Below are 21,659 nucleotides of genomic sequence, written 5' to 3'. Positions count from 1 at the left end.
ACTATTATTGTATTCATATCAATATGGCTCTTTATCTTGATTAATAGTTTTCTTATGTAATTGGGTGCTCCCATATTGGGGGCATAGATATTTATAATTTTTAGATAATCTTGGTGGATAGCCCCTTTAAGAATTATGTAGTGTCCTTCTGTATCTCTGACTACAGTCTTTAGTTTAAAATCTAATTTGTCTGATATAAGAATCGCTACCCCGGCCTTCTTTTGAGGCCCATTGGCATGAAAGATGCTTCTCCATCCCTTCACTTTCAGTCTGGGTGTATCCTTAGTTTAAAAATGGGTCTCTTGTGGAAAACATATGGATGTGTACTGTTGTTTTATCCAATATGCAACCCTGTCAAAAAGAACCCCAAGTATAAGATTTATATACTATCAGGACAAACACAAATACACAGAAACACTGGCGGAAGGAAAAGATGGGAGAGTGGTTATAAATTCTCAGTGTGAGCGAGGAAGGTTATTGTAATTCTTCCTGGATGTATCTTGATATCTTTGTTAAAGGACTCAACTTTCCTAAGATAAAGGGGGATTAAAAATTGGTTTACCTATAGGGGTAGCATTGATTGGGGAAAGAGGATTACCTTGAAATTTAAGTCTATATGAATGTTAAAAATAAAAAAAAAAGAATAAACTAAACTAAACTAAAATTTAAAAAAATTAAAAAATAGAAAAGCAAAAGAAAACACGTGTATATGTATCAAAAAGTTCAGATTAAAAGATTATTGTGGAATGTGATGTACTGGACATCTCACTGTGATGGTAAATAATTTAAAAATTATCTATATAAAAAATGAACCAGAATAGTGGGAAAAAATTAAAAATAAAAGTTGTATCTATGAAGTAGGGTGGTTGTGCTCCTGCTATCTTTTTTTTTTTTCCTGGTTGGCTTTCTGGAGGAGGGGCCTGCCACATGGGTTTTAAGGCAATGTTCCCTGAGTTAAGTCCTCCTGCCCCCCTCAAGGGGGTGGGCTCTGAGGAAACCGGTTTTTCAGGCTTTTGTTCTCTGGAGGTTTTTATGTTTGTTTGTTTGTTTTTTTCTCTTGCCTTGACAGCTTTTGATGGTTTTTGGAGGTTTAGAGGAAAGCAAACTGCACCCAGTTCTCCCTCAGATAGAAGCCTCAGTCTGTTCCCCTTGAGTGCTGCTGAGCATTTAAGTTCCCCCTTGGCCGCTGGCAGAGCAGGTTCTGAGTCCTGGTCCCTGGGGACAAAGGAACTGCTGCTTGTACCCAAAACCATGGCAGCGGTGGCTCTCTGGGTAGCTCTAGACTGCCAGAGAGGTTCCAAGCAGAGATCGCACACTGAGATTTTCCCGCTGGCCCAGGCTAGGAGTGCCTGGTCTTTCCGGGTCTGAGAGTGCTGGGCTGGCACCTGTGTGCACCTCTCTCAGGGGAGGGTGCGGGGCGCGACTCAGACTCTGATAACAGGGCATGGTACTTGGGTGGGAATTGGAAAAGAGCTGTGCTTCTGCTGGCTGGCAAGGATCCCAGCCTTTCACGGGTGCCAGACCCCACTCTCATGCGCTGGTGGCTCAGTGACCAAGACCTGGTTTCTCCACCGCACTCTGGCTCAGCACCAGGGGTGGCTGTCCTGGGTCCAGGGACTTAAGCCCCTGTCCCTAACCACCTCAAATCCCACAATCTCCCCCCCACAATCCTTTGCTCTTTTTGATTGCTTTCAACCAGACTCCAAGTTAATGCTGGTCCCCAGAATGCAGGGCACTCTCGTATTGGAGTATTACTTTCCAATGGGTCGCCTCTGGTGGCCCCATCCCCCTTTTGTTTATCTTCTGATATCAGTCTGATGTTCCCACTCTGTTTTACCTGCCCACTGGTGTCTTCTGCCCCTGTAGAGATCCAGACATGTATAATTCTAATCTCAGGCTGCTTTCATGGGTGATCGGAGTTCTTTGGTAGGTAATCAGCTCACTTTACGTTACAGGTTGAAACAGTGCCTCCTCCTACTTCCCCACCCTCTTGTCTCTCTTTAGAGACATATCTTGAAAGAAGTTGCTGTGGCCAATGTCAAAGAGGTTACTGCCCATGTTCCCCTCTAGGATTTTGATAGATTCCTGCCTCATGTTGAGGTCTTTTATCCATTTCAAGTTTATCTTTGTGTATGGTGTAAGAGAATGGTCAAGTTTCATTCTTCTACACATAGCTGTCCAATTTTCCCAGTGCCATATATTGAAGAGACTATCTCTTTTCCACTGTATATTTTTCCTGCTTTGTCAAAGATTATTTGACCATAGAGTCAAATGGACCCCCAAAGTGTGGGTCCATATATGGGCTCTCTACTCTGTTCCACTGGTCTATGTGTCTGTTTTTGTGAGAGGACTATGTTGTCTTGGTGCTGGTATTTTCTTCACATTAGGAGACTGTCCTACACTCCTAAATTTTTTCTTAACCACATTGTCTTTTAGGAGAAAAACAGTGCCAGTCACTTCCACATAATATTTCCAATAAACATATGGTTTCCCCCCTGTACTCCTTCAGAGACTCTTATGGATCAAACAACACAACTACCTAGTCCAGAAACAAACATCTTTAATGAGACAATAAATAACTCATTTTTTCCCATTGTTGAATAAGTTTATTGTGAATATTCAATTGTGAGTATTCTGGAATAATTGTAGATTCACATGCAGTTGTAAGAAATAATAGGTATCTCATGTATACTTTTTTTAGTTTCCCCAAATAGTAGCTAGCATCTTGCAAAACTATTGTTTTGCAATATCACAGACAGGATTTTGTTATCACACAATCCAATGATCTTATTCAAATTTCCCCTTTCACTTGTACTAATTTCTCTGTGTATTTATTTCTACACAATTGTATCCCATAAATAGGTTCCTTTATCTACTACCACAGGCAAGATATAAAATAGTTCCATTGCCACATGGAGCCATCCTGTTTATAATCATTCCTAGTTTTCCCACTCACTTGCCCTGTCCCTAAACCCTGTCAACCATTAATCTGATTTACATCTCTATAATTTTGTCATTTCAAGAATATTGTGTAAAAGTAATAGTAGAAAGCACATAACCTTTTAGTCTTCACTCTTTTTACTCAGTATATTTCTCTGGAGAGTCATCCAGATTGTTTTTTATATCAATAGTTTGTTCCTTTTTATTGCTGGTAGTATTCAACTGTATGGAATAATCAAAGTTTGTCTATCCAGTCACTCACTGAAGAACATTTGGGTGGTTTCAACTTTTTAACTATTACAAATTAAGCTATGAGCATTTGTGTATAGGCTTTGTGTATGAAAATAAGTTTTGAGTCCTATGGGATAAATGTCAAGTGGTGTGATTGTTGGGGTGTATAATAGTTACATTTTTAGTTTTATAAGAAACTGCCATACTCTTTTCTGGTAAACAGCATTTTAAACTAACCACATGTTAGTTTAATCTTTGGAGATAACCTCTTAGTTTAAAAAAGATGTTGAGACCACAGTTCTAGAATGTTTAAAAACATTATACAAAATTTGAGTCTTCAGTTTTCTTTACATAATACTCAAACCTCAAACACAAAAGGACTGATTAGAACCTGTACAGAGGTATGAATTTATTAATTTTAATTAATTTAATTAATTAATTAAAATTTATTAAATTAATTAAATTTAATTAATTTTGCAAATGTTATATGCAAACTACTTTATGCTTAGTCAGAGAATTCATTCAGAAAATAAACATGATAAGTCTTCATTGTTTTTAAGGACAATAATATTGAAATTTAAGCGATGCTGAAGAAAAAGATTTGAATATAAGCAATTAATTGTTTTCCATTAATTCTAGGGTCTGTGTCATTTTATCACACAACTCTTTGTTATCACTGAAAGTAATAGAAATAGGATTCACTTTTTTTGACTGAAAGAGCTTCATGAAATGCCATAGAATCTGAGCAATTAGTATATAATAAAGAGAAAAGACGATTAAAAATCAATTTCAAATGAGTAATGACCACACTAATAAAGCTCAGCAAAAATGAGTTTTCCTATGGTACCACATATTTTCTTGAACACTTACAAATGATCTAAAGCTTTTTCTTATTATTAAATGAGGTCTCTCTAATTTTACACTTGAAGATATTGTACATTTTAATATGTATTCTACAATTTTATTCAACAAATCACTGATGAATGTATACTGGAAAGTTTAAATCATATTTAGATAAAAGCAATAAAAATAAATATTTTTAGGGCGCCTGGGTGGCTCAGTGGTTTAAGCCACTGCCTTCGACTCAGGTCATGATCTCAGGGTCCTGGGATCAAGTCCCACATCGGGCTCTCTGCTCGGCAGGGAGCCTGCTTCCCTCTCACTCTCTCTGCCTGCCTCTCTGCCTACTTGTATCTCTCTCTGTCAAATAAATAAATAAAAATCTTTAAAAAATAAATAAATAAATAAATAAATATTTTTAGATAAGAGAATGGTCCCCCAGTTGGAAATATTTTTAAATTTTAATTCCAGTACAATCAACATGCAGTGTTATATTAGTTTCAGGTGTACAATATAGATAGTGATTCAAAAATTATGTACATTACTCAGTGCTCACCACAATAAGTGTACTCTTAATCTCATTCACCAGTTGGAAGTATTTTTAAAGTGCAATAATATAATTAGAGAAGTATTGTTACTAGCACTGTAAAAGTGATTTTTCAGTGTATATTTATGGACGGGATACTGTTTTTGTCTAAGTGTAAATGTCATTTTCCATTCAACTGAGGGGAATTTCAATGTTGTCTGGATATTAGATGAGATAAAGTCTTACTGAAATGGAAAAATTAAGATCATCAATTTAAGAAAAGTAGGTGCCAAACAGTATAATATTACTTTGGTAAAATATATATAAGCCCATATATTGCATATCCTTGAAGAAAGTAAAGAAATATATGCACTAGATTTAACATAGGATATCTCTGGTGATGGCAATGTGGAAACTGAATTTTTAGCATTTTGCTTTCTTGTATTTTCTAATTTTCTATAGTGCATCTATACTACTTCTGTAATAATAAGTGGTATTTTTAAGCTGATTGAAAATAGAAATGTACAGAAAGTATGCTGCTCAGATGTCAGTTTTTTTTTAAGTCAGACTACTTTTTTAGTGCAGTTTTAGGTTCATAGCAAAATTGAGGAGAAAATACAGACATTTCCTGTGTACATCTCTACACCCACACATGCAAAACTTCCCCTACTATCAACATTTCCCACCAAAGTGGGACATTTGTTATAATTGATGAGGTTATATTGACAAGACAAGAGGACATATTGGGGTTCACTCCTTGTGTACCTTCTATGGGTGTGGACAATGCATAATAACATGTGTTCCTCATTTTAGTATCATAGAGTATTTTCACTGTCCCAAAATTCCCCTGTGCTCCTCCTATTTATCCCTCCTCCACAACCTTTGGCAACCACTGATATTTTTTTTAATGTCTCCATAGTATTGCCTTTTCTACAATGCCATATAGTTGGAATCATACAATATGTGGCCTTTTCAAATTTCTTTTCTTGCTTAGTAATATGCACTTAGGTTTCTCCATGTATATTCCTGGTTTGATAGCTCATATCTTTTTTATGCTGAAAAATACTCCATTGTCTGAATAGACACAGTTTATTTATCCATTCACCTACTGAAGGACATGATTTCATTTTTTTTAATTTTGTTTTTTCAGTGTCCTTCACCTATACCCCCACCCCCTCCCTTCCAAAACCTTCAGTTTGTTTCTCAGTGTCCACAGTTTCTCATGGTTCATCTCCCCCTCCAATTTAGTTTTCTTTTTTACCAACAATGAAGAAAAAACCTCAAAATCTCATATTTTAAAAATAATTTTATGAGTTTAGGAAATGTTATCAATTTTCATAAATTTTATGTCTTACTGTTAACATTTGGAAGAGTCTATTTTAATGTGTTCATTTACAGGGCAGACTTTTAGAAGTACTATTTTATTTTGACATTTTTGAGTGCTGGTTTACATTTTGTTCTGGATGATGAGTTTGCTTTGTGCATACTATAGGCTTGTTGAATAAGAATGGAATATGCCAGTACAGCTTGAATATATCTATACAAGAGAGAGTCAGTTATCATATGGTTTCACCTACTTGTGGAGCATAAGGAATGACATGGAAGACACTGGGAGATGGAGAGGAGGAGCGAGTTGGGGGAAACTGGAGGGGGAGACAAACCATGAGAGACTGTGGATTCTGATAAACAAACTGAGGGGTTTGGAGGGGAGGGATTTGGGGGGTTGGGTGAGCCTGGTGGTGGGTATTAAGAATTTTGGAACACACACAAAAAATAAAATAAAATTTAATAAAAACAAACAGACAGATAAAAGTAGGTTGGGGTTGGAGTGGGTTTTACCTGCTTGAACAACTCTCATTGACTTAAATTATCTCGAAATATTGCTTTAAGTACAACTACATAGATTTTCCCTAACTTGAGGCCTGTTCATCAATATTCCACAGAATATCCTATCTAATTCAACAAACATATTAATTTTGTGGTAATTCTGTTCTGTGCTCTCTTCTAAGTGCTTGGGATACATCAGTGCATAGACCAGACAAAAAGACTTGCTCTTGTGGAGTTAACATTCTAGTGGAGGGAGACACTCATCAAACAGAAAACATTAGTAAATTTTATTGTACTAAGGCTAAGGACTTTAGAAAAAATGAATAAAGCAGGGCAAGGGCATCTGAAGTATAGGAGAATGAGAGTCTGATTTTAAATACGTTGGTTAAGATACACCTCACTGAAATGACATACAAGAAAAGACTCAAAGCTGGTGAGAAGTGAGCCATACAGGTATGGGAGAAAGACATTTTAGGCAGAGAACAGTCCTTTTGTAGGGAGTATTTCTCGTGAGTTAGAGGACAAGCACAGAATCTGGTGTGGTTGGAGTGAGTATGGGAAGGATAGAGATTTAGAGGATGTGGTCAGAGAGACAATCCTGCAGAGACTTATCAATGATTTGTAAGATCCTTGTCTTTTACTTAGAGTGAGAAGGGGAGCCATTAAAGTGAAGAAGGGAATAACAAGATCTGACTTAGATTATTGATGGGATAACTGGCTGCTGAAAAGAGACCAGGTAAGAAGCAGGGATCTAGTCATTGCAATAACCCAAGAGATCATTGGTGGTGGCAGCAGGAATAGTGAGAAGTGGTCAGATTTAGAAGTATTTTGAAGATGATGTCAACAGGATTAATTGAGATCAGAAAGACTGAAGGTGGAGAAGATTTGGGGAATAAAATAAAGAGTGCTGCTATGGACATGATAAGTGTGATTTGGCCATTAGACATTAAATCTAATTCTTATTTCCATTATCGGTACCAATGATATGTAAACACTGGCTGTGGGGCAGGAGGTAGTAGGTAAAAGAACTGTAGAAAACATTTCTTTATAGCCAGTGTACTTGCAAACTAAGATGTGCAGATTGTACACATACAATTAAACTTTTATAACATTCAGCATTTATTTGCTCACTGATTAGACAAATATTTACTGAGTCACTATAAGATTCTCAATATGGGCGCTAAGGAAATTGGGGAATCAATTGCTTAATTTTGAACCCTGGGTTCACTACTTACTAGTCAATCCCACAATGAGTTGGGCTACCATCTGGAAAATAAAGACAGTAACAATACCTACGACACAGGGAGGATTAAATGGGATAAACATGTATAAAATATTTAGAACAACACTTGATAAACACTCTATGTTACTCATTATTTTTATCAAGGCTTCTCTTTTCCTTCCCGTTGTGCCTTCTCCATTAGCTAATCCTAACATAAATAGAAAAGAATATCTATAAAATTCATGATGAGCACAGTTAGAATATATATCATATACCAATATCAAAATGCAGATAATCTAGAACCTCAGACCCATTCCTACTGCTGTGCTTGATCAACACACAATCTAGATATCTAGAATTTTTCAGACTCACATATACATGCAAAAATAGCTAAGGGGGCTTTAGAACTCTTAGGACTCCCTGTTGATCAAGAATCCTTTCTGTATTCAACAGTACCTAGAGAACACTGTCCAATTTACCCATACTGCATACTCTTACTGGTCCTTATTACTTGTACTCACAAAGATGTTAGAATTAGCAAAGAAAGCAGGTCATTAAACAGGCATCTTTTGTGTCCTACCCTATCTATTCTTCTGTGTCAACCACCTCATTTGCTCTCCTGTTTCTCATCTTCTGGCCTTAATTCTGTTTCTTTATTTTAACCCAGTTTGAACTTCCACACTCAAATGCTGACCTGTGACAATCTGATCAGATTCACTATAGTTTATGCCTGCCCACCTGCACAATCCTCTAATGTAGAATCCAGCATTGGGTTGTATCATTCAATTTGTCCTGACACTATGAACTTGGGCTTTTGCTTCTTTTTCAGGAAAATGAAAACCACATGCACATTTTCCTTTTGAAACCTTTCCTTTCCATGATCACTTTCTAAGTTTTGCCTTTCTTTATTTATTCTGCAAGGCTTATCTGTCAGAGTTGAGGGCAGTAAGATGTAATGTATTTGTGGTTTGAGAAAGTTTTAGAACACTCATAGTTTCCTGAATAATGTTTAGGTTCTTAGAAATAATTATAATATTATTCATAATAATAGTAACAAACACTTATTTTGTGCTTACCATATATTGTGCTTATGTTGTGTTGCCTCCTTTACATTTGTTATTATCTCAATTACTATGGTAAATAACATGAGGTAATGTTATTTTCCCCACTTTACAAATGAGGAAATGAATGTTTAAAGCAGTGCATGAGTCTGAAAGTATCAGAGCTTAGACTTAGTCTTTTCTGTGTCAAAGCTGATACTTTTAACTTCCAAAGTGTATCACAAGACAATAGGCTCCTTAGATCTGTTCTCCCATGCAGTTTTTGTTGACTATACAATGTATTATTACCTTACAGTTATTCTCTTACATTTAATAAATATGGAAGGACAAAAAGACCTCTTTGTGAATGTTCAGCAATCCTTGCCCTTTACTAAAACAAAGACTTTATATTTATAGAGAACATTGAAAATTCAAAATACTTTTACATCCTGTCAATTTTGATCCTAATAACATTTTGTGGTGAGGAAGACAAGGCTTGTTATCTCCTTTTTCTAAATAAATAAACCAAGGTTCAAAGAACTTAAGTGTCTTGCAGAAGGTCTCATGACTGGTAAACTGACAATACAAATTATAATCAGGTTTCTTGAATATTAATTGCTTTCTGGAACTTCTAGCTAAAATTTATTTTTGAAAATTATTGTTAGACTACATTATTTTTAATACAAATTGTACTGGCTTACAACTTACTTAGGAAAGCACCAATTAGCAAGAGTAAGATATTAACAAAGTATCAGAGATCATTCTCTTTTCACTTTGTTCTTTTTAAAAAAATTAATTTAATTTAATTCAGTTGATTAATTTATTTTTTCTCGCCATAGCACATACATTTCCCAATGTCCATCACTAAGCCACCCCATCCCACCCATCCCCCTCCCCTCCAGCAACCCTTAATATGTTTCCTGAGATTAAGAACCTTTTATGGTTTGTCTCCCTCTCTGGTTTCATCTAGTTTCATTTTCCCTCCCTTCCCCTATGATCCTATGTCTTGTTTCTCAAATTCCTCATATTAGTGAGATCATATGATACTTGTCTTTCTCTGATTGACTTATTTCATTTAGCATAATACCCTCTAGTTCCATCCACATCATTGCAAATGGCAAGATTTTTTTGATGGCTGCATATGTATTCATATATGTGTGTGTGTGTATATATATATACATATACCCATAAAAATATCTATAATCTCACATCTTCTTTATCCATTCATCTGTTGATGGTTATCTCAGCTCTTTCCACAGTTTGGCTATTGTGGAGATTTCTGCTATAAACATATAAACATTGGGGTACATGTGCCCCTTCGGATCACTACATTTGTATCTTTGGGGTAAATAACTAGTAGTGCAATTGCTAGGTTATAGGGTAGCTCTATTTTCAACTTTTTTTTTTTAAGATTTTATTTATTCATTTGACAGACAGAGATCACAAGTAGGCAGAGAGGCAGGCAGAGAGAGAGAGAGGAGGAAGCAGGCTGTCCGCAGAGCAGAGAGCCTGATGCGGGGCTCGATCCCAGAACCTTGGGATCATGACCTGAGCTGAAGGCAGAGGCTTTAACCCACTGAGCCACCCAGGCGCCCCTCTATTTTCAACTTTTTGAGGAACCTCTGTACTGTTTTCCAGAGTGGCTGTACCAGCTCACATTCCCACCAAGAGCATAGGAGGATTCCCCTTTCTCCCCATCATCGCCAATACCTATTATTTCCTGACTGGTTAATTTTAGCCATTTGGACTGGTGTAAGGTGGTATTTCACTATGGTTTTGATTTGTAATTCCCTGATGCCAAGGGATGTTGAGCACTTTTTCATGTGTCTGTTGGCCATTTGGATGTCTTCTTTGGAGAAATGTCTGTTTATATCTTCTGCCCATTTCTTGATTGGATTATTTGTTCTTTGGGTGTTGAGTTTGGTAAGTTCTTTATACATTTTGGATACTGGCCATTTATCTGATATGTCATTTGCAAATATCTTCTCTCATTCTGTTGGTTGTCTTTGGTTTTGCTGACTGCTTGCTTTGCTGTGCAAAAGTTTTGATATTGATGAAGTCCCAATAGTTCATTTTGCCCTTGGTTCCCTTGCCTTTGTGAAGTTTCTAGGAAGAAGTTGCTGTGGCTAAGGTCAAAGAAGTTGCTACCTGTGTTATTCTCAAGAATACTCATGGATTCCTGTATCACATTGAGGTCTTTCAACCATTTAGAGTATATTTTTGTGTGTGGTCTAATGAAATGGTCCAGTTTCTTTCTTCTGCATGTGGCTGCCCAATTTTTCCAACACCATTTGTTGAAGAGGCTGTCTTTCTTCCTCTGGATATTTCTTCCTGCTTTATTGAAGTTTAGTTGACCATAGAGTTGAGGGTCCGTTTCTGTGCTCTCTATTATTTTCCATTGATCTATGTGTCTGTTTTTGTGCCAGTACTACACTGTCTTGATGATTACAGCTTTGTAATAGAGCTTGAAGTCTGGAATTGTGATGCCACCAACTTTGGTTTTCTTTTTCAACATTTCTCTGGCTGTTTGGGGTCTTTTCTGGTTCCATATAAATTTTAGGGTTATTTGTTCCATTTCTTTGAAAAATATATTTTGATAGTGATTACATTAAATGTGTAGATTGCTCTGGGTAGCATAGATATTTTTACAATATTTGTTCTTCCAATCCATGAGCATGGAATGTTTTTCCATTTCTTTGCATCTTCCTCAATTTCTTTCATGAGTATTCTATAGTTTTCGGAGGACAAGTTCTTTATCTCTTTGGTTAGATTTTTTCCTAGGTATCTTATGGTTGTGGGTGCTATTGTAAGTGGAATTGACTCCTTAATTTCTCTTTCTTCTGTCTTGTTGTTGACATATAGAAATGCAACTGATTTTTGTGCACTGATTTTATATCCTGACACTTTTCTGAATTCCTGTAAGAGTTCCAGAAGTTTTGGAGTGGAGTCTTTTGGGTTTTCCACATATAGTATCATATCATCTGCAAAGAGTGAGAGTTTGACTTCTTTGCCAATTCGGATGCCTTTTATTTCTTTTTGTTGTCTGATTGCTGAGGCTAAAACTTCTAGTACTATGTTGAATAGCTGTGGTGTTAGTGGACAGCCTTGCCATGTTTCCCACCTTAGGGAGAAAACACTCAGTTTTCCCCCATCAAAGATGATATTTGCTGTGGGTTTTTCATAGATGGCTTTGATGATATTGAGGTATGTATTCTCTCTCCCTACACTGTGAAGAGTATTGATCAAGAAAGGATGCTGTACCTTGTCAAATGCTTTTTTAGCATCTATTGAGAGTATCTTATGGTTCTTGTTCTTTCTTTTATTAATGTATTATATCACATTGATTGATTTGCAGATGTTGAATCAACCTTGCAGTCCTGGAATAAATCCCACTTGATCGTGGGGAATAATCCTTTTAATGTACTGTTGGATCCTATTGGCTAGTATTTTGGTGAGAATTTTTGCATCTATGTTCATCAGGGATATTGGTCTGTAGTTCTCCTTTTATTCCTTTATTCAGTCCAGAAATAAATCCCACTTGGTTGTGGTGAATAATCTTTTCAATGTACTGTTGGATTATATTACTAGTATTTTGGAGAGAATTTTTGCATCCGTGTTCATTAGGGATACTGGTCTGTAATTCTCTTTTTTGATGGGGTCTTTGTCTGGTTTTGGGATCAAGATGATGCTTGCTGCATAAAATGAGTTTGGAAGTTTTCCTTCCATTTCTATTTTTTTTTGAACATTTTCAGGAGAACAGGTATTAATTCTTCTTTAAATGTTTGGTAGAATTCTCCTGGGAAGCCATCTGGCTCTGGGGTCTTGTTTGTTGGGAGATTTTTGGTTACTGCTTCAATTTCCTTAATGGTTATGTGTCTGTTCAGGTTTTCTATTTCTTCCTGGTTCAGTTGTGGTAGTTTACATGTCTCTAGGAATGCATCCATTTTTTCCAGATTGTCAACTTTGCTGGTGTAGAGTTGGTCATAATATGTTCTTATAATTGTTTGCATTTCTTTGGTGTTGGTTGTGATCTCTCCTCTTTCTTTCATGATTTTATTTATTTGGGTCCTTTCTCTTTTCTTTTTGATAAGTCTGGCCAGAGGTTTATCAATCTTATTAATTCTTTTGAAGAACCAGGTCCTACTTTCATTTATTTGTTTTACTATTTTTTTGTTGTTGTTGTTTTGTTTCTATTTCATTGATTTCTGCTCTGACCTTTATGATTTCTCTTCTCCTGCTGGGTTTAGGCTTTCTTTGCTGTTCTTTCTCCAGCTCCCTTAGGTGTAGGGTTTGGTTGTATACTTGAGACCTTTCTTGTTTCTTTTTTTTTCTTTAAAGATTTTATTTATTTACTTGACAGACAGAGATCATAAGTAGGCAGAGACTCAGGCAGAGAGAGAGAGAGAGGGATAGCAGGCTCCCCATTGAATGGAGAGTCTGATGTGGGGCTCGATCCCAAGACCCTGAGATCAGGACCTGAACTGAAGGCAGACCCACTGAGCCACCCAGGTGCCACTGAGACCTTTCTTGTTTCTTGAGAAAGGCTTGTATTGCTATATATTTTCCTCTCAGGACTGCCTTTGCTGTGTCCCATCGACTTTGAATAGTTGTGTTTTCATTATCATTTTTTTTCCATGAAATTTTCAATTCTTCTTCAATTTCCTGGTTGATCCATTCATTCTTTAGTAGGATGCTCTTTAGCTTCCATGTATTTGGGTTCTTTCCAACTTTCCTCTTGTGATTAAGTTCTAGCTTCAGAGCATTGTGGGTCTGACAGTATGCAGGGAATGATCCCAATCCTTTGATACTCGTTGAAACCTGATTTGTGACCCAGGATATGATCTATTCTGGAGAATGTTCCATGTGCACTAGAGAAGAATGTGTATCCTGTTGCTTTGGGATGGAATGTTCGCAATAGATCTGTGATGTCCATCCAGTCCTGTGTGTCATTTATCTTTTATTTCCTTCTTGATCTTTTGCTTTAATGATCTGTCCATTTCAGTGAGAAGAGTGTTAAAGTCCACTAGTATTATTGTATTACTATTGATGTGTTTCTTTGATTTTTTTTTTATTAATTGCTATATATAGTTGGCTTCTCCCATGTTAGGGGCATAAATATTTAAAATATGTTAGATCTTCTTGTTGGACAGACCCTTTAAGCATGATATAGTGTCCTTTCTCATCTCTAATTATACTCTTTGGTTTAAAATCTAATTTGTTTGATATAAGGATTGCCACCCCAACTTTCTTTTGATGGCTATTAGCATGATAAATTGTTTTCCACCCTGTCACTTTAAATCTGGGGGTGTCTTTTGGTTTAAAATGAGTTTGTTGCAGATAGCATATCAATGGTTCTTTTATTTATTATTCATTCTGATACCCTATGTCTTTTGATTGGAGCATTTAATTCATTTACATTCAGGGTAACTATCAAAAGATATGAATTTAGTGCCATTGTATTGCCTGTAAGGTGACTGTTAATGTATATTGTCTCTGTTCCTTTCTGGTCTATGTGACTTTTCAGCTCTCTCTTTTCTTAGAGGACTCCTTTCAATATTTCCTGCAGGACTGGTTTGGCGTTTGCAAATTCTTTTAGGTTTTTTTTTTTTTTTTGTCCTGGAAGCTTTTCATCTCTCCTTCTATTTTCATTGACAGCTTAGCTGTATATAATATTTTTGGCTGCATAATTTTCTTGTTTAGTGCTCCAAATATATCACGCCAGTCCTTTCTGGCCTGCCAGGTCTCTGTGGATAGGTCCTCTGCTGTTTTAATATTTCTACCATTGTAGGTTACACACCTCTCAACTCAAAGTGCTTCCAGGATTTTCTCTTTGTCTCTGAGACTTGTAAATTTTACTATTAGATGACAGGTGTTGACCTATTTTTATTGATTTTGAAGGGAATTCTCTGTGCCTTCTGAATTTTGGTGCTTATTCCCTTCTTCAAATTAGGGAAATTCTCTGCTATAATTTCCTCCAATACGCCTTCTGCCCCCCTTTCTCTTTCTTCTTTTGGGATCCCAATTATTCTGATATTGTTTCATCTTATGGTATCACTTATCTCTTGAATTCTTCCCTTATGGTCTAGCAGTTATTTATCTCTTTATTCCCCAGCTTCTTTTTTATCCATCATTTCGTCTTTTCTGCCACTAATTCTCTCTCCTGTCTCCTTTATCCTAGCAGTAAGATCCTCAGTTTTTTTAATACACCTTATTAATAGCTTTTTAAAATTTCAAGTTACTTAGATTTTAGTTCTTTTATTTCTCCCGAAAGGGATTGTATTTCTCCAGAAAGGATTCTCTAGAATCTTCTATGCCTTTTTCAAACTCAGCTAGCACCTTTATAATAGCATTCTGATCTGTAGTTCTTACATCTTATGAATATTCATATTGATTATGTCACCAGCAGTTGGCACTGCCTCTTGTTCTCCTTTTTTTTTAAGATTTTATTTATTCATTTTAGAGAGAGAGAGAGAGAACGCACATGAGAAGGAGGAACATCAGGCAGAGAGAAAAGCAGACTCCCAGCTGAGCAGGGATTGTGATACAGGACTTGATCCTGGGACTCCAGGATCATGACCTGAGCTGAAGGCAGTCTCTTACCCAACTGAGGTTCCCAGGCACCTTCTTGTTCTTTTTTCAAGGTGATTTTTTTTTGGCTCTGTCATTTTATACAGAGAAGAATAGATAAATGAGAGAAGAAAATGCTAAAAGGGTTATAACAACCCCAGAAAAGTATATGTTAACCAAGTCAGAAGAGACCCAAAACCGGGGGAGAAGAAAGGAAAAAATATTATTAGATTGGTGAATAGAACAGAGCCACACACTTGATTTTGTTGTATTTTGGTCTATTAGAAGAAACTGCCTCCCAAAATTTTAAATAAAGAAAAACTTTATATATCTATATCTATATAGATATATAGACACAATGAAGGTATGGGATATAACTGTAAAGATGAAAATTTAAAAATATTTATAAAAATTGTATTGATTTGATAAGAAGTTGGTTGTTAAAATTAAAAAAAAGAGAGAGATTGTGATCAGGCTGGAGACTAGAACAAAACCGTATGCTAAATTTAGAGTATATTTGAGCCTGTTGGAAGAAATTGTATCCCAAAATTTTAAAGAAAGAAAAACTTATATGTATACAAAAATAAGGTTAAATACTGTGAAAAGATAGAATATGAGTATAAAAATAAAAATTTAAATAAAAAATTTAAAAAATTATCAATACCTTTTTAAGAAAGTATTGATAAGATAAAATAGTTAAAATAGGTTAAAATAGGAAATAGGTAACATTCAGAAAAAAATAGAAAAACAAAAAAATGATGAAAATTTTAAAAATGTAACTTTGAAATACTAAAGAATTATGTGGAAAAGCCATGATTTCTATGTGCTGTATTCCCCTAGCTCTGATATATTGCAGTTCTCATTGATAAGTAAACTTGGTCTTGGCTGGACATTCTTGCCAATCTTCTGGAGGAGGCCCCATTGCAGTGATTCTCAAATGTCTTTGCCAGAGGTGGAATTGTACCACCCTTGCCAGGGGCCAGGCTAAGCAATCTTCTTGGATTTGCTTTCAGTCACTTTTGTTCCCTGAATACTTTCTGTACAGCTTTGGAGGACAAGAATGAAAATGGTGCCCCCCTCCATCTCTGACCTGGAAGAACTGAGAGCTCGGGGCACCACTTCTCAGTGCACCCTCAGAGAAAAATAGTCAATCACTCCTGTCTCACTCATCTCCAGCTGTGCTCCGTGCTCACCTGGTCTGTAACTGAGCACTTCTATCTCTGGCACATGGGCCTATTTGAAGTTTCCAAATGCTACAGATTCCTGCAGTGTGCTCTGGCACTGCTCCTCCTGGTGGAGGAAGGGAGTTCTTCACAGATCTGCCACTTGTGGGGTCCCTGCTTGAAGAGCAATGGTCTGACTGTGCTTTGGATCATGGTTTAAAGTAACCCCAAGCTGAAAGCCTACTCCTCAGTTCCATCTCTGAGCTGGATTCCCTGCTCTAATACTTGGGAGCTCTGATGTACGCAGGCACCCCAGGTCCTCCTGTGATCCTGTAGGTCCTGAGACCACACTGTCCCAGTGAGGGATCCACCCCCTACTTAGCCTCTGAGTGATGTCCCTCAGTGGAGCAGACTTCTAAAAGTTCTAATTTTGTGCTCTGCTGCTCATTCTAATTTTGTGCTCTGCTGCTCAGGAGCTGGCCCCTCCTCCCCTGGTCTATCTTCTAGTATATTGTCTCAGGTTCACTTCTCTGCACATCCTAACTTCCATAAAGTGTTTGCTTTTCTGTTCATATAATTGCTTCAATTCTTCTCTTCAACCTCTTGTTGAGTTTGTAGGTGTTCAGAATGGTTTAATAACTATGTAGCTGATTTCCTGGAACCAGATGAAATTTAGGTCTCCTAGTCCTCCACCATCTTGCTCCTCTCCCCTCTCTTTGTCCTTTACTTGAGAACTGTGACCTCAAGGCATGTATATTAGTTCACTAAGTCTGGTGTAACAAAATACCACAGACTGAGTGGTTTCAACAACAGATAATTACTTTCTAATACTTTTGTAGGCCAAAAGTCCAAGATCAAGGCCCAGTAGGTTCCTTCTCCTGAGGCCTTTCTCCTTAGCATGAAGATGGCTATCTTCTTGTCCTCTTTCCATGGTCTTTTCTCTGTGAGTGTACATGTCTGTTGTTTTGTCCTCTTCTTATGAGGACATCAATCTTAACAGATTAGGATCCTACCCTTACAACCTCAGTAACTTCTTTACCTCTTTACAGGCCCTTTTTCAAAACATAGTCACCTTCTGAGCTACTGGGGGTTAGAATTTCAACATACGACATTTGGAAGGACACCATTCAGTCCACAACAAGGGTTTCTTATTAAGCAAATATTCATTCATCTAATGGATCTTAGAGTTGTCAAATTTAAAAAGTTCTCAACATCACTATGAAACTCTTATAAAAATACCTGTATAAATTCCATGAAGATTTAACCTTGAAACAATGTTTGAAATAAATACTCCTAATAAATATATAAATAAAAACTTGATCCTACTTGCATTGTTAGAAAGAAAATGAAGAAAGAAGGACATAAGAAACACCTAGATTACCTAGGGGGAAATAGAAGTCCCAATCCTTCAAAATATACAATAAATAATAGTAGAAAATGTCAAGTACCCTAATTCATCTCTGAAGCAAGTTAATATGTGACTATATTTCTGTTTCAAGGAAGTGCTTATATTTTGACAGATTGCCTATTCAGAGTTATCACTTTTTAATAAACTGTCATCCCAATTCATAATTGGAGTTTAGAATGGGTTAGACCAAGGTGGACTGGAACCCATATTTGACTGACTACTAGAAGAGCAGGTTAGAAATATGAGACACAAGAATATAAACTGAGATCCAAGGAGGCCTGCCACTAAGTTCTGACAGACAATATAGACATGAACAGCAGAAAATTGGCCTCAGGTAGGCCTTTAGTAGGCATCCTAATCCAGCAATATGTACTGGAATTTAAGATGGAGCTGAGGTTCTTCCAGGACTCAGTGACTGGTCAGTCATAAACTCAGATGTGGAAGAATGGTGTAGGAATCTAGAGAGTTTCAGGCAGAAGAACACAATCTAGTTATAGGAGCTAGGCCACCTGTTAAAATGTGATACACAAAAAACAGGATGAGAACCAGAGTAAAGGCCACCATAGAGACACAAGCAGGGTATCTTGATTCAGATAAGGTAAGCTCCTGGCAGGCTTAGGGTCCCCTGTCTTCCTCCTGCCTAGGAGCATAGTTGATCTCAGAGTTTGGGATAACTTTAGAACTAGATTCAAGAATTAAAAGGCTCAGAAAGACTTAGTTGCACGGGAGCTGGTACACCATTCTTCCCTATAAGATCGCAAATGTCATTTCCACCTGCTTTTAAAAAAATTTTTGAGTTAATGAGGTCTAAATTATCATATGTTCTCTGATATGAGGAATTTGAGAGGCAGGGTGGAGGGTCATGGGGGGAAGGGAGAGAGACAAATCATATGACACTATCTCAGAAAACAAACTGAGGGCTGCTGGAGGGGGGTGGGGATCTGGGAGGGATAGGGTAGCGGGGAGATGGACACTGGGGAGGGTATGTGCTATGGTGAGCCTTGTGAATTGTGTAGGACTGATGATTCACAGACTTGTACCCCTGAAACAAATAATACATTATATATTAATAAAAAAAGTTAATCAGGTCTAGCAGCAAAATGTTCCAAAAATTCTTCCATAAAAGCATTGTTCTGCAGTGTTGGATTAAATCATTTTCTTTTACAAGAGTGTAACACTAGTCTCTAATAGAGCTTGTACTTTCCTTATGACACTCTTATCCAATCCTGCCACTGTGACTGGTTATCCTTCCACAGTAGGAATAGCAATTTCCTCTACCATCAGCATCCATATAAATACTAGAGTCTCTCCAAATAAAAGAAATTATGTGCTACTCACTTTCCCCCAGGAAATATTTAAGGAGAATAAGGAAGGCAATTAAGAATCACCTACATTACCTATGGGAGAAATTTTTTTAAAGGTGATTTCTGTTAACCTGTAGCTAGATTGAAGCAATGCAGCTTCCCTGAGGCTTGGTTTGTCAACCACCTGGAAGTAGCAATTGGAACAGGTTGTAATAGACAGTCTGCTTAAAGGCATTGACCACACAGAGTCAGACATCTGTGGTTTTGTTTTTTAATGACTGTATACTTGATCTTAGTTCCAAGATGTGTATTTATTAATTCAGTGTGGGATCTGGAAGATACTTAAGTGATATTAAGATAAGTAAATTGAATCTCTTCATTTGCATTTACTGTGTACCACAGTTAGTCAGTATTTTACAAATAATGTATTAAAGTTAATAATATAGAATGCAATTGGATTTCTTGTTCAACTTTGAATAGAAGAGTCAAGGAAATATAGAACCTGAAGGGGCATCCAGCCATTATTTTGCCCAGTGTTGTGGGTTGAATTGTGTCCTACAAGAGATATGTTGAAGCTTAATCCCTGGTACCTGTAAATGTGACTTTCTTTGCAAACGGGGTCTTTGGAGATGTAACTAAGTTAAGATGAGGTCATAATGGGTGAGGGTGGGTCCTACTCCAATCACATTGCAATAAGAAAAACTTGGCATATGCAGACACAAGGAAGATGGCCATGTGAAGACAGAGGCAGAGGTTAGAATTATGCTGCCATAAACCAAGGAAAACCTGGGGCTACCAGAATTTGGAAGAAGCAGGGAAGGATCCACCTGTAGAGGCTACAGAGGGAGCATGACCTTGCAAAGACCATGATTTCAAACTTCCAGCCTCCAGAACTGTGAAAGAATAAGTCTATGGTTTTAAGCCACTCAGTAAATGGCATTACTTTTTAAACAGCAGACCTTGGAAATGAATACACTGCTTTATATCTATTATCAGGATTGTACTTAAACAGGGTCAATTATATTTTAGAGCATGCCAAGCAGTTTTTAAGATATTTGGTTACTGGTGAGTTTGGGGTTTGACTTATGGGAATAGGGAAGCCACAGGCAACTAAACTACTACATAAAATCATGTACAGAAAAACTGTACTTGAATAACTCAAAGCACATAGTGATGTTTCTTGGGTAAATGCCCATTTTTTTGGCACCAGGTTTTTTTTAAAATATTTTGTTTATGTATACCTCAGAATAATTCAGGTGTCAAAAGAGGAAAGTCAGACTTTTCAGTTGTTCTGGTTATGTTCACTATCAACCAATTTAAAATGTGAGAATAATGTTATGTATGGAATTAGTTATATGGTTTGCTCTTTAGCCAAATTTCAAACGATTTGTGGTAATCCAGGTTGTATTTTTCTCCCAGCAAGTTTTTTTCTAAGGTTTTTTTCAGTATTCCAAGATTCATTGTTTATGCACCCAGCGCTCCATAAAATACATACTCTCCTTAATACCCACCACCAGGATAACCCATTCTCCCAACCCCCTCCCTTCCAAAACCCTCAGTTTGTTTCTCAGAGTCCATAGTTTCTCATGTTTTGTCTCCCCCTCTGATTTCCCCCAATTCACTTTTCCTTTCCTTCTAAAATATCCTCCAAGTTACCCCTTATGCTCCACAAATAAGTAAAACCATATGATAATTGACTCTTTCTGCTTGACTTATTTCATTCAGCATAATATCCTCCAGTGCCATCCACATTGATACAAAAGTTGAGTATTCATCATTTCTGATGGAGGTGTAATATTCCATTGTGTATATGGACCATATCTTCTTTATCAATTCATCTGTTGAAGGGCATCTTGGCTCTTTCCACAATTTGGGGACTGTGGCCATTGCTGCTATGAACATTGGGATACAGATGACCCTTCTTTTCATTACATCTGTATCTTTGGGGTAAATACCCAGTAGTGCAATTGCAGTGTCATAGAATAGCTCTATTTTTAATTTTTTGAGGAATCTCCACACTGTCTTCCAGCTGCAACAACTTGCATTCTCACCAACAGTGTAAGAGGGTTGCCCTTTCTCCACATCCTCTCCAACACTTGTTGTTTCCTGTCCTGATAATTTTTTGCCATTCTAACTGGTGTAAGGTGATATCTTTTTTTTAATTAATTAATTTATTTTTTTCAGCATAACAGTATTCATTGTTCTTGCACAACACCCAGTGCTCCATGCAATACGTGCCCTCCCTATTACCCACCACCTGGTTCCCCCAACCTCCCACCCCCGCCCCTTCAAAACCCTCAGGTTGTTTTTCAGAGTCCATAGTCTCTTATGGTTCGCCTCCCCTTCCAATTTCCCTCAGCTTCCTTCTCCTCTCCATCTCCCGGTGTAAGGTGGTATCTTAATGTGGTTTTGATTTGAATCTCCCTGATGGATAGTGAGGATGAATAGTTTTTGTTGTGTCTGTTAGCCATTTGTATGTCTTCTTTGGAAAAGTGTCTGTGCATGTCTTCTGCCCTTTTTTTGACGTGATTATTTGTTTTTTAGGTGTTGAGTTTAAGTTCTTTATAGATCTTGGATATCAGCCCTTTGTC

This window comes from Meles meles, chromosome X (assembly GCF_922984935.1).
Source record: "Meles meles chromosome X, mMelMel3.1 paternal haplotype, whole genome shotgun sequence".
NCBI lineage: Eukaryota > Metazoa > Chordata > Mammalia > Carnivora > Mustelidae > Meles > Meles meles.
Note: the sequence above shows the minus strand (reverse complement) of the source record.